This window comes from Bombina bombina, chromosome 1, assembly GCF_027579735.1.
Source record: "Bombina bombina isolate aBomBom1 chromosome 1, aBomBom1.pri, whole genome shotgun sequence".
NCBI classification, from domain to species: Eukaryota; Metazoa; Chordata; class Amphibia; order Anura; family Bombinatoridae; genus Bombina; species Bombina bombina.
Window position 1 is genome coordinate 415784351 of NC_069499.1, and position 16278 is coordinate 415800628.

A 16278-nucleotide genomic window follows, 5' to 3' on the forward strand; every position below is an offset into this window, starting at 1 on the left:
TGAGCAGGCAGACCTTTTACCCGGGGGAGTGGGAACTCCATCCGGAAGTGTTTTCCAGCTTGATTCTCAAATGAGGACAGCTAGAACTGGATCTCATGGCATCTCAGCAGAATGCCAAGCTCCTGAAGTACGGGTCAAGGTCAAGGGATCCTCAGGCTGTACTTACAGACGCTCTGGCGGTACCTTGGAATTTCAGTCTTGCATACCTATTTCCCTCGTTAGCTCTCCTTCCTCGGGTCATTGCTCGAATCAAACAGGAGAGGGTGTTGGTGATCCTCATCGCACCGGAGTGGCCTCGCAGGATCTGGTATGCAGACCTAGTGGAGATGTCATCTCTCCCACCTTGGAGACTTCCATTGAGGGAGGACCTTCTACTTCAAGGGCCCTTTCATCCAAGTTTATCTGAAGCTGACTGCTTGGAGATTGAACGCTTAATTTTATCTAAGCGTGGTTTTTCCGAGTCGGTCATTGAGACCATGATTCAGGCTCATAAGCTTGTGACTAGAAAGATTTACCATAAGATATGGCGTAAATATCTGCATTGGTGTGAATCCAAAGGTTACTCTTGGAGTAGAGTTAGAATTTTGTCCTTTCTCCAAGAGGGTTTATTGGCAAGCTCCATAAAGGGTCAAATATCTGCCTTGTCTATTTTGTTACATAAATGTCTGGCGATGTACCAGACGTACAATCGTTCTGTCAGGCCTTGGTCAGGATCAGGCCTGTGTTTAAGCCGGTTACTTCTCCCTGGAGTCTTAAACTTGTTCTTAAAGTTCTTTAACAGGCTCAGTTTGAGCCTATACATTCCTTAGATATTAAATTGTTATCTTGGAAAGTTTTGTTTCTTGTTGCTATTTCATCTGTTCTTAGAGTTTCAGAGCTCTCGGCATTACAGCATGAGTCTCCTTACCTTATTTTTCATTTGGATAAGGTAGTTTTGCGTACTATGTTAGGGTTTCTTCCTAAAGATGTTTCAGATCGGAACATTAGTCAAGAGATTGTTGTTCCTTCTTTATGTCATAACCCTTCTCATAAGTAACGTCTGTTGCACCACCTAGATGGGGTACGTGCTTTGAAATTCTATTTACAGGCGACTAAGGATTTTCGCCAGTCGCCTGCTCTGTTTGTGGTTTTCTCTGGGAAACATAAGGGGCAGAAAGCTACGGCTACTTCTCTTTCTTCGTGGCCGAAGAATATAATTTGTTTGGCCTATGAAACTGCTGGACAGCAGCCTCCTGAGCGAGTTACGGTTTACTCTACGAGTGCTGTTTCCTCTTCCTGGGCATTCAAAAATGAAGCTTCTGTGGAACAGATTTACAAGGCTGCAACTTGGTCCTCTCTTCACACTTTTTCAAAATTCTATAAATTTGATACTTTTGCCTCGGCTGAGGCTTCTTTTGGGAGAAAGGTTCTTCAAGCAGTGGTGCCTTCCGTTTAGGTTCCCTGTCTTGTCCCTCCCTTATCATCTGTGTCCTCTAGCTTGGGTATTGATTCCCAATAGTAATAAGATGATCCGTGGACTCACCATGTCATTAGAAAGAAAACTAAATTTATGCTTGCCTGATAAATTTCTTTCTTTCTTGTCACGGTGAGTCCACGGCCCGCCCTGTTTTTCTAAGACAGGTTTTTGTCATGTTAGAAACCTCAGACACCTCTGCACCTTGTTGCTTCCTTTCTCTCCTTTTACTTTGGTCGAATGACTGGGGTTGAAGGAAAGGGAAGGGATATTTAACAGCTTTGCTGTGGTGCTCTCTGCCGCCTCCTGCTGGGCAGGAGTGATATTCCCAATAGTAATTAGATGATCCGTGGACTCACCGTGTCAAGAAATAAATAAATTTATCAGGTAAGCATACATTTCATTTTTCTATTATTAATGGTGAAGTATGAACAACTGAGGTATTAGAAAAAGTATATATATATATATATATATATATATATATATATATATATATATATGTTTAACAATTAGGTAAATTTAGGGAGAGAGTAAAATTCACAATTTGATAATTATCACTAATGTGGAAAAGAAAGCTGTTTAGCGTACTTTTAAACACTTTAAAACAGCGGTGCAGACCCTATAATAATAATATAGCAAACTATTGGGTATAGAGGAGAGAAATATACTAGAGTATATTTTATAAAGTTAGGGATTTCAGCACTCTTTTAATTGCTCAGCAGTTCACCAGGGGGAGAAATGCTTCCACCACATATAATTAAGGAACGGCAATCAAAACAATGCTATAATACAGAGACATTTCTTAACGTCAGATAGTAAATGTTGGATAATTAAGTGATGCATCACTACATAATAGAAACATACCTATGCAAGTATTTCTGTGGTATAACAAATAATGTAAGATGGGCATTTAGCCCCTAACATCAATACACTAAACATTGCAACATAAATGGAGCCCCATATAAACTGATAAGAGGACTTATATGTTGCAGATTGTATCACATAGTCCAGCCACGTTGCAAACTATGTGGCAAACTATTATAGTTCAGCACTGGTAGCAGGTTACCCTCTCAAGTATGATCGCATAGTTAGAGGTTAACGAGGTAAGAACGTCCTCTTATAACCTGCTTCAAATTAAGCTGCAGAGCCTCATACTGGAAATACAATGCAGGTTAACAAACAGATGCAGTGATATGAAGCATCAAAAAATATCCTGACGTACTGACTTCAACTGTTCAGCAAACTCAACTTTCAACATGTCATTTCAATCCTTAAATGAGGAAACATAATTCGGGGTGTGTAATACCTCTTTTACCGATCTGTCCCGGTCAGCATACACAGTGCCATATCCTTGTGGTGTTTTTCTTCGAAACAGCTGCGGCTTTAATAAATCATTGTAGTGAGCCGTGTCCGGTCTGTTACAAGTTTCCACCGGGTTGGAGTGTCCTCAAAACAGAGGGTTTTCAAAGCTTTGGCAATTTCAACCAGCAGGTTGCTGAAACAGATGTGCTCTGTCTTGCACAGTCGATGTACGTTTCACCCCACAATGCTTAGCAATTATCTGGAGCCTCATCAGGAGTCCTGAAACGTACGTCGACTGTGCAAGACAGAGCACACCTGTTTCAGCAACCTGCTGGTCGAAATTGCCAAAGCTTTGAAAGCCCTGTGTTTTGAGGACACTCCAACCCGGTAGAAACTTGTAACAGACTTGACATGGCTCACTACAAAGAGTTATTAAAGCCGCAGCTGTTTTTCTCGAAGTTTCATAGAAACACGCCAAAGATACGGCACTGTGTATGCTGACCGGGACAGATCGGTAAAAGAGGTATTACACACCCCGAATTATGTTTCCTCATTTGAGGATTGAAATGACATGTTGAAAGTTGAGTTTGCTGAACAGTTGAAGTCAGTACGTCAGGATATTTTTTGATGCTTCATATCACTGCATCTGTTTGTTAACCTGCATTGTATTTCCAGTATGAGGCTCTGCAGCTTAATTTGAAGCAGGTTATAAGAGGACGTTCTTACCTCGTTAACCTCTAACTATGCGATCATATTTGAGAGGGTAACCTGCTACCAGTGCTAAACTATAATAGTTTGCTATATATATATTAGGAATGGATTGGTTATGGGGGCGCTTGCTCCAATAGGAAATCCGCCGACCCTTAACCAATCCATATCTACTAACAGTGTGCTGGGAGAAACTGTGGAAGGCAACGGCTCCGCTCCTTAAGGGGAGTATTTGTTCTTACCATTTATTTTTAGCAATTGTTTTGTTATATTAAATTGTTTTGTTATATTCAATTGTTTTTTTTTTTCCTGATATATATATATTAGTTGTGAAAGCAGTAGTGCAATATTAAATTAGAGCCTTGTTTGCACGTATATGCCCCTTTAAGATGAAAAGAGTTTGTTTGTTTAGCAAGAGGTTAATTTAAATCTAAATGAAGGAGAAAATATCACAATTGCTCTGAGCTTGCATTTCTTGTGAAAACTGGAAGATTTGTTTACTTGTACCTGGGCCTATTCTGGGGGTTAACAAATTTATATTAAATCTTAGGTCTCAAGACAATTTATTTTATACACAACTATATGTAGATTGGTCCAAATTACTAGAATTAACATTTTCAGATCCATGGCTATCGGTATTTTTTATGCCCATGCCTATGCTTCCTTTTGGAGCCTCAGTCTCATTTCCCCTGCAGGAGTAGGAGGAACATCATGAATTTGACCCTCATGAGATATCTTCAGCTGCAAGCACTTCTGATCAAGGCTACAATGCTCGTTTTACTATAGAAGAGAAGGGAAGCCTTGCAGGAGCAAAAGCACTACTGTTACCAAAGCTTCTGGGACAATCTGTGTAACTCTGTGCACACTAGCTGTATCCCCTCGACCCCTGCAGTACTTCTAGCATAATAGTAGCTTAGCTGAAAATTACAAATTACTATTAGATTTATGTCCAAGCTTAAAAGTTGTTAAATTACTAAAGAGCACTTTAGCAAAGGAAGCAGTGATTTCACTAGAAAGGACTGCTAGCACAGGTGCCAAGTAAAGGCACAAATCTACTGACATTCATCCTTCCCTCTGAACCATCCATCACCTTACAATTTCTTTCCTTTCTAGACGAGGAACTATAAGCAGTACCACTAATCTCTGTCCTCTGTTTAATTCACCTAAACTGTACACAACTACATTTATTCACCCTTGCTCAGCCCCTTTTTAGTTGTATTTTCTAATGGTTTGTTTCAGCTTCCCCATTGTTATATTGCTATGTTAAGCTCATGGACAGGAATGAAATGTTCAGTTTGGTAAACACATTTTTGTTTAAAGTGTCACCCGTTTAAAAAAATAAGCTGTAGTTTGTATTGATGTAAATATGCTCCTTGCCTTTCCCCACTTCTCCTTTAAATTGTAAGGGGCCGATTTAACAAGCTCCGTATGGAGCTGTAGGCAGCTGTATAGGAGTTAAGAAGCAGCGTTCTTAAGACTTCTGAGGCGGCAGACAGCAATCCGCCCGATCGCATACAATCAGGTTTATTGACACCCCATGCTAGTGGCCGATTGGCCGCGAATCTGCAGGGGGTGGCATTGCGTATGCTGTCAGCATTTATCAAGGTCGGGCAGACATGATCCGCTACAGCCGCATCATGATAAATCGGCCCCTAAGCCTGAAAGTAACGCTATTTGAGGTTCTCTGACAGGGATATACAACATAAATAGAAAAACGGGAAGTCAGTGGCGCCTGCGGCTGACTGTCAAAAGGACTAGGGGTATATGTTAACCGTGATAAATCACGAGATCAGCTGGATAAGCTCAGAATAAAAACCTATAAATGTTTGGTAGAAAATATATACATTGATCAAACAATCTCCCCAACTGTAGGTGAACACACATAAACACAGATCAATGCAGGAGGGCTTACTGGAAAAGTGATATGGAGATAGAGCTAAATGGATTTGAATAATAAATAAAATATATTATATCAAAAATATGGTATTTAATAAATGGATTAAAAACAGTAATACATATACATTTACACCGGTGTGTACAGAAATAAATAAAATGAATAAAATAGGTAGACAAATATAATTGATATAGCAGTACCAATAAGATTAAAATAAATCATTCAATGTGCAGTGGATCCTAACATAGCTGAATATGTCACGGCCCTAGTGGCAATCAATGCAATGTTCAAACTGTCGAAATTAGCAACACTGTATGTAATTTAGTGCTGACTCCAAAATGCAAATCCCTTCGATTGTAAGTTACAATGTTGCCACTTGCAAATACAGAGTGTTCGTTAAATACGATAGAAAAGGGGGGTATTCTCCTGGTAAGGCGGTAAGGATATACAACATACATAACATAGTAATATAGTACATGAGGTTGAAAAAAGATTGAAGTCCTTCAAGTTCAAACTATATATATAAGTCTAATATACTTACAAAAAAGCTCCAGTTGAGCTCAAATTAATCCCATTAAAAAAGGTGACCCATTTAACACAAGCAATCATATCCCTGAATTCTGTTTCTAGCCAGAAATGTATCCAACTCATTTTTAAATGTATCAAAGGTATTGGCATTCACTATCTTCTCCGGTAATGAGTTCCACAACTGTATTGCTCTTACAGTGAAAATAACGTTTTCATTGCAGGAGATTAAATCTCCTTTCCGCCAGCTGTATAGTCACAGCCCGGCCCGACCGCGCCATAACACTAAGTGCAGCTTGCTCCTGCTCTGTCTGACAGCAGGAGCGAGCTGCACTTAGTGTTATGGCGCGGTTGGGCCGGGCTGTGACTATACAGCTGGCCCGATGCGCTGTGTAAAAAAACCAGACCCGCTCAGCTGAGTACAGAGAGCGGGTCTGAAAAACGGACATATTTAAAAAAAAAAATCAATGGGAATAAAAGGGTTTATAACGATAACACTAAAATAATGTTATATAATTCTGCACTATGCGCAGAATTATATAACATTATTTTTTTAGGTTTACTGTCCCTTTAAATTCTGACCTCTTGTCACAAACAATTTTCTTGGAATAAACAGAGCTTCTGCCATCTCTGTATATGGACCTGGAATTCATTTATATAAAGTAATCATGTCACTTCTCAAGAACATTTTTTTCTAGAGAAAACAGAACAAGTTTGGCTAACCTCTCTTCATAGCTTAAAGGGATAGTAAACACCATAAATGTTATTGTTTAAAAAGATAGATAATCCCTTTATTTACTATTCCCTAGTTTTGCATAACCAACACTGTTATCTATTACTACTTCGCAAATCCCTTTCCTCCTCTGTTTGACTGAGTCTTGTCCCATTTAAAAAATACGTTGCCTGCTTATTTTTACTTCCAAAATGTAGAACCTTACATTTTCCCATATTAAATATAATTTTCCATTTACCTGCCCATACTTCTAATTGTTGTAGATCCCCTTCTAAAGCAAGTTCGACCTTACACAACTTTGTATCATCTGCAAAAAACAAAATGTATGCTTAACTGATAAAATTATTTCTTTCTTGACACGGTGAGTACACGGATAATCATCAATTACTGTTGGGAATATCACTCCTGGCCAGCAGGAGGAGGCAAAGAGCACCACAGCAAAGCTGTTAAGTATCACTTCCCTACCCACAACCCCCAGTCATTCGACCATAGGGAAATGAGAGAAATAAAGTAACACAAGGTGCAGAGGTGCCTGAAGTTTATAAAACAAAAAACTATCTGAAAAACAGGGCGGGCCGTGGACTCACCGTGTCAAGAAATAAAAATAAAATAAAAATAAATTTATCAGGTAAGCATACATTTTGTTTTCTTTCTAATGACACGGTGAGTCCACGGATCATTATCAATTACTGTTGGGAATCAATACCCAAGCTAGAGGACACAGCTGAAAAGGCACCACTGTTCGAAAAACCTTTCTCCCAAAAGAAGCCTCAGACGAGACAAAAACATCAAATTTGGAAAAATTTGGAAAAGTTATGCAAAGAGGACCCAGTTGCAGCCTTGCAAATCTGGGCAAACCCAAGAAGCAGAGACAGACCTAATGGAAAACGCTGTAATTCTCTCAGGGAGCTGCTGTTCAGCAGTCTCATAAACCAAACAAAAAATACTTTTCACCAAAAGGAAAGAAAAGTAGCAGAAACTTTCTGACCTTTACAATTTCAAGAGAAAAAACGCGAAAATTCTTAGACGTCTGTAGATGTGCCACCAACGTTCCTCATGAGAAAAAGGACTAAGCATAGAAAAGGATCAACAATTTCCTGAAAATTTTCTTATCCAAAACAACATAGAAAGAAAACCTAAGTTAATACAAAAAAATTGCCCTATCGGCAAGAAAGAAAAGATAAGGCAAATCACACTGTCAAATTGAGAATTCCGAGACTCTCTAAACAGAAGAGATAGTCTTCCAAGATAACAAAACAATATCTATGGAATGAAAAGGCTCAAACAGAGTCTGCCGCAAAAACTGTAAGAACAAGGTTAGGCTCCAAGGTGGAGCAACCGACTTAAACACAAGCCAGATACAGACCAAGGCCTGACAAAAGGACTTCCCATTTGGCACGTCCGCCAGATGCTTATGTAGCAAAAATAGACTAGGGAGAGATCTGATCCTTAAGGGTACTGACAAACCCTGCTCCAGATATCCTAGAGACAAGACCAGAATCTAGGAATCCTAACTCTCCAAGAGAAGCCCTTGGATTCCCACCAAAAAAGATAAGTGCGCCATAATCTATGACAAAACTTCTATAAACTAGCCTCCAAGCCTGAGTCATGATTTCAATGACCGACTCAGAAAACATACGCATAGACAAAAAAACAGCATTCAATCTACGAACAGGCAGTATCAGAGAAACGAGATTTATATGAAGGAAGGTACTCTGCTCAGAAAATCCTTCCTCAGAGACAGACTCTAAAGTGGAGAGATGCCATTACCACTAAGTCTGCATACCAAAACCTGCAAGGTCACGCAGAGGCTAATAGAAAAATAGCTGCTCTCTCCTAAAATATACGAGCAATGACTCGTGTAAGGCGAACAAACATAGAGAATAGTAATTCCAGACTGAATTCCAAGAAAAAAACACCAGCATCTATCGGGACGGTCAGTGGATCACTTGACCAAGAACCATACCTTGGAAACTTGGCCTACTTGCGAAAAGCCCTCAGATGGCCAACTCCGGATCCCCACATCTGAGGGTCTACTTCAAAAAGACCTCCAGAAGAGTACCCGCTCCCCGGGATGAATAATCTGTCTGTTCAGAAGCCAATTGTCCACCCCTGAAAAATGGAGGACATGCGGCAATTGTGAGTTTCCGCCCCCTGAACAATCCAAATCACCTCCTACATGGCTAAGGAACCCCAATTTTCTCTCTGGTGTTTGAAATAAACCAATGAGGAAATAATATCCGACTGGAACTAAGCTAAGGACGACTGATCCAAAACGTCCAAGCCCTCAGAACATTGCAAATTGCTCTCTACTCCAAAATGCTAAAGAGGAGAGTAGACTCCTTACTAGCCCAGCAGATTGGCATGTTGGTCACATTACTTAGGAAAATCTCCAGAAGCAGAAGGGAGAGAGTCACATGACTGATCTATATCTATCTTTTGAGATAATCTGAAAAATCTCCCTGCTATGAAAAATAGCAAAGGAAATAATGTCCGTGGTAGACCAGTTCCTTCCAATATTGAATCAATGAAAAGCGAGGAATCAGCTGTAGCTAGATCCGAATTCCCAATCTACTGGTTGCCACAAGACTAAACTAGCTACCAGACCACTAGGGCTCACCGTTGGTCGTACAATAGACCAGAGAAAAGAAAGTATTCACCTAAATAGAGCTCTATTAAGGACCAAACATACCACACCTGCTGTTCCCAGGCCGTCTCCCTTACAAGTACAGGCCAGGCCTGACCTTGTATAACTTGCGAGATCAGCCGGAATCGGGTGTATTCAAGATATAGTAGCTGTAAACCCAAATAATGATCCTTGAGGATAGAGAAGGGGACCCCTACTCCAGATTAATTTTCCCTCCCTGGGGAAGAAGAGTGGACAAGATCTCTCAAAGGAGATTTAACTCGAAATAAGGATGACACCTGAATTATAAATTCTCCAGAAAAAAAAACAACCCATGCAATATCCCAAGACATAACAGTCTGTCTAGGATGACGAAAACTCAGAAACTCAAGATTGAAGGAAAGAATCAGAGTTACGTGAGGTAAATACTTAGATCCTGTTCCCAAACTGGGACTGTGAATGTGACTCCCAGAGAGGAGAATCCTGAACATCCAGTTCGAGGAAAGCCTCTCATCAAACCTAGATTGCAGATACCCTAGAAATAGAAATCTGCCCCTGAGAGGAAATCTTGAATTGGATTCCAAAGGGCATGACTGAGCAAAAAAAAAAAAAAAGGGAAAAGGAAATTATCCTTCTGTCATACTCTCTTTACATGAGGTAGAAAGAAAAAATCTCTTTCACCTTTACAGCCAGAAGAATATTCTGCTAGACCAAGTCCCAACAAGGTCTCAACCTTAAAAGGAGACGCCAGAAGCGTTGATTAGGAAGAAAAATAAAAATTGAACCTGCAACTGCAGAATTATAAAGCCTAAGCTGTACCACTAAACCACTAAACCACAGGTAGGTTACTCAGCTGCCAAGACTGCAGCCTCAATGTCTGGCGGCTAGTACAGCAAGTCTAATAAGACAAGGCATTGCTCTAAAAGAACAAGTAAATCTCAAGATACTTATCCAACATAGTAGAAAAAATCTCTTCTACTTAGGGCAGCGTTCAAATAATGAGTCAGCAACACGAGAATCCTTAAAATGACTGGAGACAGGGAGAAAGGTATCCCTAGCTTCTCCTACTCCTATGAAAAATTATTTATAGCACTTCTAGAACCTGCCCTGAAGAAAGGAACATCACGGAAAAGATAAAGTTTACCAAACTTCCAAGGGTTGACAACGACGGGGGCATCAATGTCGTCCAAGTAGCCAAAAACCTCCTTTAACAATACACAAGGTGTTCAAGCATACATTTGAAGGAGATCACTTCAGTATCAGAAGAAGGAATTATACTGCCCAAATCTGAGATTTCACCCTCACAAACTACCAGTGAATCCTTCTCACCAGACCTAGGCGAGAAAGCTACCCGTGTAGCAGAATGTGGAACAGAAACCCTACTATCTGAAAACTCTAATGTCCTCTTGCATTTTCCCTGTATGTAAGGAAAAACAGACAACGCCATAGATACTGCAGAGGGTACCTGGGCTGTTCTGTAGCAAATACACTCTTCCAGGAGTTTGAGAGGAACCGCAGGGCACTGCATGTGTACATTCCATAGCTATGGCTAATATATTCAGCACTGAAAAGGCAAAGACCAATTAAATTGTCTAGACATTTTGTACTGAGGAACAAAAGGCTTAAAGAAAAATAAATATCCTTATTTCCAAAAATATTTTATTTAACATGAAGGACATAAATGTTTACATCAACAATCTGCCCTCATAATAATATAAAGGACATACATGTTTACCAAACAAATGTTGTCCTTAAGAGCCATAGGGGCCTATTTATCAAAGGTCTTGTGGACCTGATCTGATAATGCGGATCAGGTCTGCAAGACCTCGCTGAATGCGGAGAGCAATACGCTCTCCGCATTTAACATTGCACCAGTAGCTCACAAGAGCTGCTGGTTCAACGCCTCCCCCTGCAGACTTGCGGCCAATGGGATGCCAGCAGGGAGGTGTCAATCAACCCGATCGTACTCAATTGGGTTGTTTTCCGGCGATTCCTGTCAGCCTCATCAGAGCAGGTGGACAGGGTTATGGAGCAGCGGTCTTTAGAAGAAAATTTGATAATAGGAGTAAATTAGAAAGTTCCTTAAAATTGCATGCTCTATCTTAAACGTGAAAGAAACATTTTGGGTTCAGTGTCCCTTTAACAGCTTTGGTGTGGTGCTCTTTGCCTCCTCCTGCTCACCAGGAGTGATGGTCCCAACAGTAATTGATGTTGATCCGTGGACTCACCATGTCATTAGAAAGAAAATGAAATGTTGCTATTTAATCCTTGCTCCAAGAAATTAATAAAAATATTAAAAAGAACAGGGTCTTCAAAGGATAGTTCCTACACTTCACGTGATAGTTCCTACAATGTCAAAAAATACAGCCTCAATTGCTATTTATCTGCTTCAAAATGTAAACACAGCATGGGATCCAAAATGGTATGGACCAGCATGGGAGTTAGGTCTGATGATTGTTCTGCATGGTTATATAACAGCAAGTGAAGCTCAGGAATAATGCCCCTAATAAAAATCCTACACAATGTTTATGTACAAGAAGATAAAGTTAAACATCTTCCATGACCTCACTAATCACCACATATAAAAATGAGTGAATCTTTGGGGAAAATTCTTGAGCAAAGTGACAAATAGATTTCCATCACAGATCTGGAGGCTTTTTTTAAATTGTTTTTGAAGAATTGAGTATTATATTACAGATAGTTGAGGACTTTTATGAGAGAAGGAATTAAGTAGTTCTGCAGGTAAAGGGTCCAGCACACTAGAATATCCCTGGCACAAGACCTGTCTGCTTCTGCAGTAATACACTGTCCAGGAGAGTGTGAGTGGAATAAGCTAATGGGTACCTAGACAGTAAGACACAGTTCATAAAATCTGGAATAATCCCAAAAGAAAAATGTATTGACGGAGCTGATGACACTGAGGGAGCCGCATTGTATATTCAGAGGGGAAAAGCATCAGGCAGGAGGACACCTAAAGCAGTAATAAAAAGGTAGAGACTTCTGGCGTGTTTCGTCTTACTCATACAAAGCGCAATTCTATATACCAACCCGTGCTAAAAGCTGAGGGTGTCATTTAGAATTAGGGAGAAGAGTGAAAAAATCATGCTCATTATATATTTGCACATGCAATGTTACTTGAGAAAGCTTTTAGTGATATGCTGTAATAATACATACACTCTAATATCACTTACCCTAAATGCTAGGGGCATAACGGGCAAAAAGTAAATCAAGCAAGTCACTTGAGTTGGAAAAGTACAACAGGGGTGACCCAGTGCAATGAAATGGTGAGAATCACTAATACACAATAGGTGCGGGTAAATGTACTACTCAAGACTGTAGATTTGCTTCTCTTGAAGTGTCTTGTACTTTAATAAGTGGAACAGCTTATAAGGGACATAAAGACACAACAGAGATTGGTATTACAATCAGTACATTTTTCACAATAAAAAAAAAAAGAGAGAAAAAGTGAGTTTCCCCAAAAAAACTAAAACACTGTCGGCTAGATCACGAGTTTTGTCGGTAAGGCTGTGCGGCTCTAACGCTCCTTTTTTTTTTCTAACGCTACCTTAAGCCAACGCTGTTATTACAGGTTTTTTTAAACCTAGCGTTAGCCGCAAAAAGGTGAGGTTAGAGCAAAATTTAGCTCCACATCTAACCTCGATACCAGCGTTGCTTACGGTAGCGGTAAGCTGGCTAAACGTGCTCGTGCACGATTTCTGCATAGGAAACAATGGGGTTGAGCTGGCTGGAAAAAAAACAACACCTGCAAAAAAGCAGCGTCCAGCTTCTAACGCAGCCCCATTGTTTCCTATGGGGAAAGAAAACATGTCTGCACCTAACACCCTAACATGAACCCTGAGTCTAAACACCCCTAATCTTACACTTATTAACCCCTAATCTGCCGCCCCCGACATCATCGCCACCTGCATTATACTATTAACCCCTAATCTGCCTCTTCAGACACCACCGCCACCTACATTATATGTATTAACCCCTAATCTGCTGCCCCCAACATCGCCGACACCTACATTATAGTTATTAACCCCTAATCTGCCCCCCCACGTTGCCGCAACTATATTAAATTAATTAACCCCTAATCTTCCGCCGCCAATGTCGCTGCCACTATAATAAAGTTATTAACCCCTAAACCTAAGTCTAACCCTAACACCCCCCTAATTTAAATACATATAAATAAAATAACTACAATTAAATACATTATTCCTATTTAAAACTAAATAATTACCTGTAAAATAAACCATAAGATAGCTACAATATAACTAATAGTTACATTGTAGCTAGCTTATGATTTATTTTTATTTTACTGGCAACTTTGTATTTATTTTAACTAGGTACAATGGTTATTAAATAGTTACTAACTATTTAATAACTACCTAGCTAAAATAAGTACAAAATTACCTGTAAAATAAATCCTAACCTAAGTTACAAATACACCTAACACTACACTATCATTAAACTAATTCCCTAAACTACCTACAATTAATTACAATTAAATTCAATAAACTAAATTACGAAAAAAAATAAACACTAAATTACAGAAAATAAAAAAAAATACAAGAAGTTTAAACTAATTACACCTAATCTAAGCCCCCTAATAAAATTAAAAAGCCCCCCAAAATAAAAAAGCCCTACCCTATACTAAATTACAAATATCCCTTAAAAGGGCCTTTTTTTGCCCCAAAGTAATCAGCTCTTTTACCTGTAAAAAAAAACCACCACCCACACACCCCTACTCTAAAACCCACCCAATACCCCCTTAAAAAAACCTAACACTACCCCATTGAAGATCACCCTACCTTGAGCCGTCTTCAACGTCGCCGCTACCTTTAATATAGTAGCGGCGACGTTGGGGGTGGCAGATTAGGGGTTAATAAATGTAAGTAGGTGTCGGTGATGTTAGGGTAGGCAGATTAGGGGTTAATAAAATTTAACTAGTGTTTGCGAGGCGGGAGTGCGGCGGTTTAGGGGTTAATACATTTATTAAAGTGACGGTGATGTCCGGTCGGCAGATTAGGGGTTAATAAGTGTAGTTAGGTTGCGGCAACGTTGGGGGTGGCAGATTAGGGGTTAATAAATATAATGTAGGTGTCAGCTATGTTAGGGGCAGCAGATTAGGGGTTGATAGGTATAATGTAGGTGGCGGCGATGTCCGGTCGGCAGATTAGGGGTTAAACATTTTTATTATAGTGTTTGCGATGTGGGGGGGGGCCTCGGTTTAGGGGTTAATAGGTAGTTTATGGGTGTTAGTGTACTTTTTAGCACTTTAGTTAAGAGTTTTATGTTCCGGCGTTAGCCCATAAAACTCTTAACTACTGACTTTTAAATGCAGTAGAAGTCTTGCCAGGAGAGGGTGTACCGCTCACTTCTTCCAAGACTCGTAATACCGGCGTTAGGCAAGTCCCATTAAAAAGATAGGATACGCAATTGACGTAAGGGGATTTGCGGTAGCCTCGAGTCGGGGAAGAAAAGTGAGTGGTAGACCCTTTCCTGCCTGACTCGTAATACCAGTGGGCGTTAAAAAGCAGCGTTGGGACCTCTCAAAATCGTGATCTAGCCGTGTATAAATAAAAAGCATGCATTAGTTAATAATAAACAAATATACATATAAGTTCCTATGTGATCCATACACATTTTAAGGGATGTTTTATATATATATATATATATATATATAAATGTGCTGACTGTAAAATATCACCTGCACATCTATATTTTAGTACAAAATATCCTCTGTAACATATCACATTTCAGAGGGGGTTTAAGCTTCTAGGTATGCACAGCACAGTCACTTCCCTTCTTAAAAGGACATTCCAGTCAAAATATCTGCACATGCACGTGAAGCATAGCTAAATATTCTCAGTGCACCAGCATTTTAAATACTGCATACACTCAGAGCGTCAGTGGGGCTTGAATCATGTCAGCAATTATCAAATTGAGTTGTTACCAGATGGTACAAGGACCTTAGGCTCTGAGCAAGTGCCGTATTTAAAATGCTGGTGCACGGTGCATACTTAAATACACATTTGATACAGCTACAGCTTTTATTAGAAGCATTTTTGCTAATACATGTAAATTACAAAAATGCTTGTATTCAAAACTGAATGCATCCATGTAGATTCCGATTTTGGCTGAAATGTTCCTTTAATTCAAGGATGTTTATGCTGAAATCTTGTAAGAGCAAAGTGTGAACTCAGTACTGATGATGCGTCTATTGTATAGATGTCATTATATATGGCGCTACCTAGCGCTAGCATTTTTCTTGGTATTTTTGCAACAACACTTCTGTTTTAAGAGACTTGTGCACTTGAATTCCCATTGGCTCCTATAAATACATCAAGTAGCTTATGCATCAACAGTAGGTTGCGTGCACATTATACAGTAAGTTAACATTCTAGCAGCAATAACATGTAATGGAAGCATTAGTGTATTTATCATTTGCTGTTAGATTTTAATTATGGCTTTTATGTCCATTTTCATATGCACTTAAAGGGACCCTATACCCAAACATTTTCTTTCATGATTAAGGTAGAGAATATAATTTTAAACAACATTCCAATTTACTTCTATAACCTAATTTGCTTCATTCTTTAGATATACTTTAATGAAGAAATAGCAATGCACACAGTGAACCAATCACAGGAGGCATCTATGTGCAGTTACCAATCAGCAGCTACTAAGCATATCTAGATATGCTTTTCAGCAAAGAATATCAGAGAATGAAGCAAAATAGCTAATAGAAGTAAATCAGAAAGTTGTTTATAATTGTATGCTCTTTCTAAATCATGAAATAAAAAAATTGGGTTTCATGTCCCTTTAATTTTCACCTTCCGAACCAGAACACATGACCTACTTAAAGGGATATACAGCAGTCTGTTTCTTACTCATGCTGATAAGAGGCAGAATGCAAGTTCTCTGCATGTCATCTCCCTATGACACTATAGGAAGTGGCAGGGAGAGTCCACGACTTCATTCCTTACTGTTGGGAATATCAACACCAAAGGCTTAAATATCCCTCCCACTTC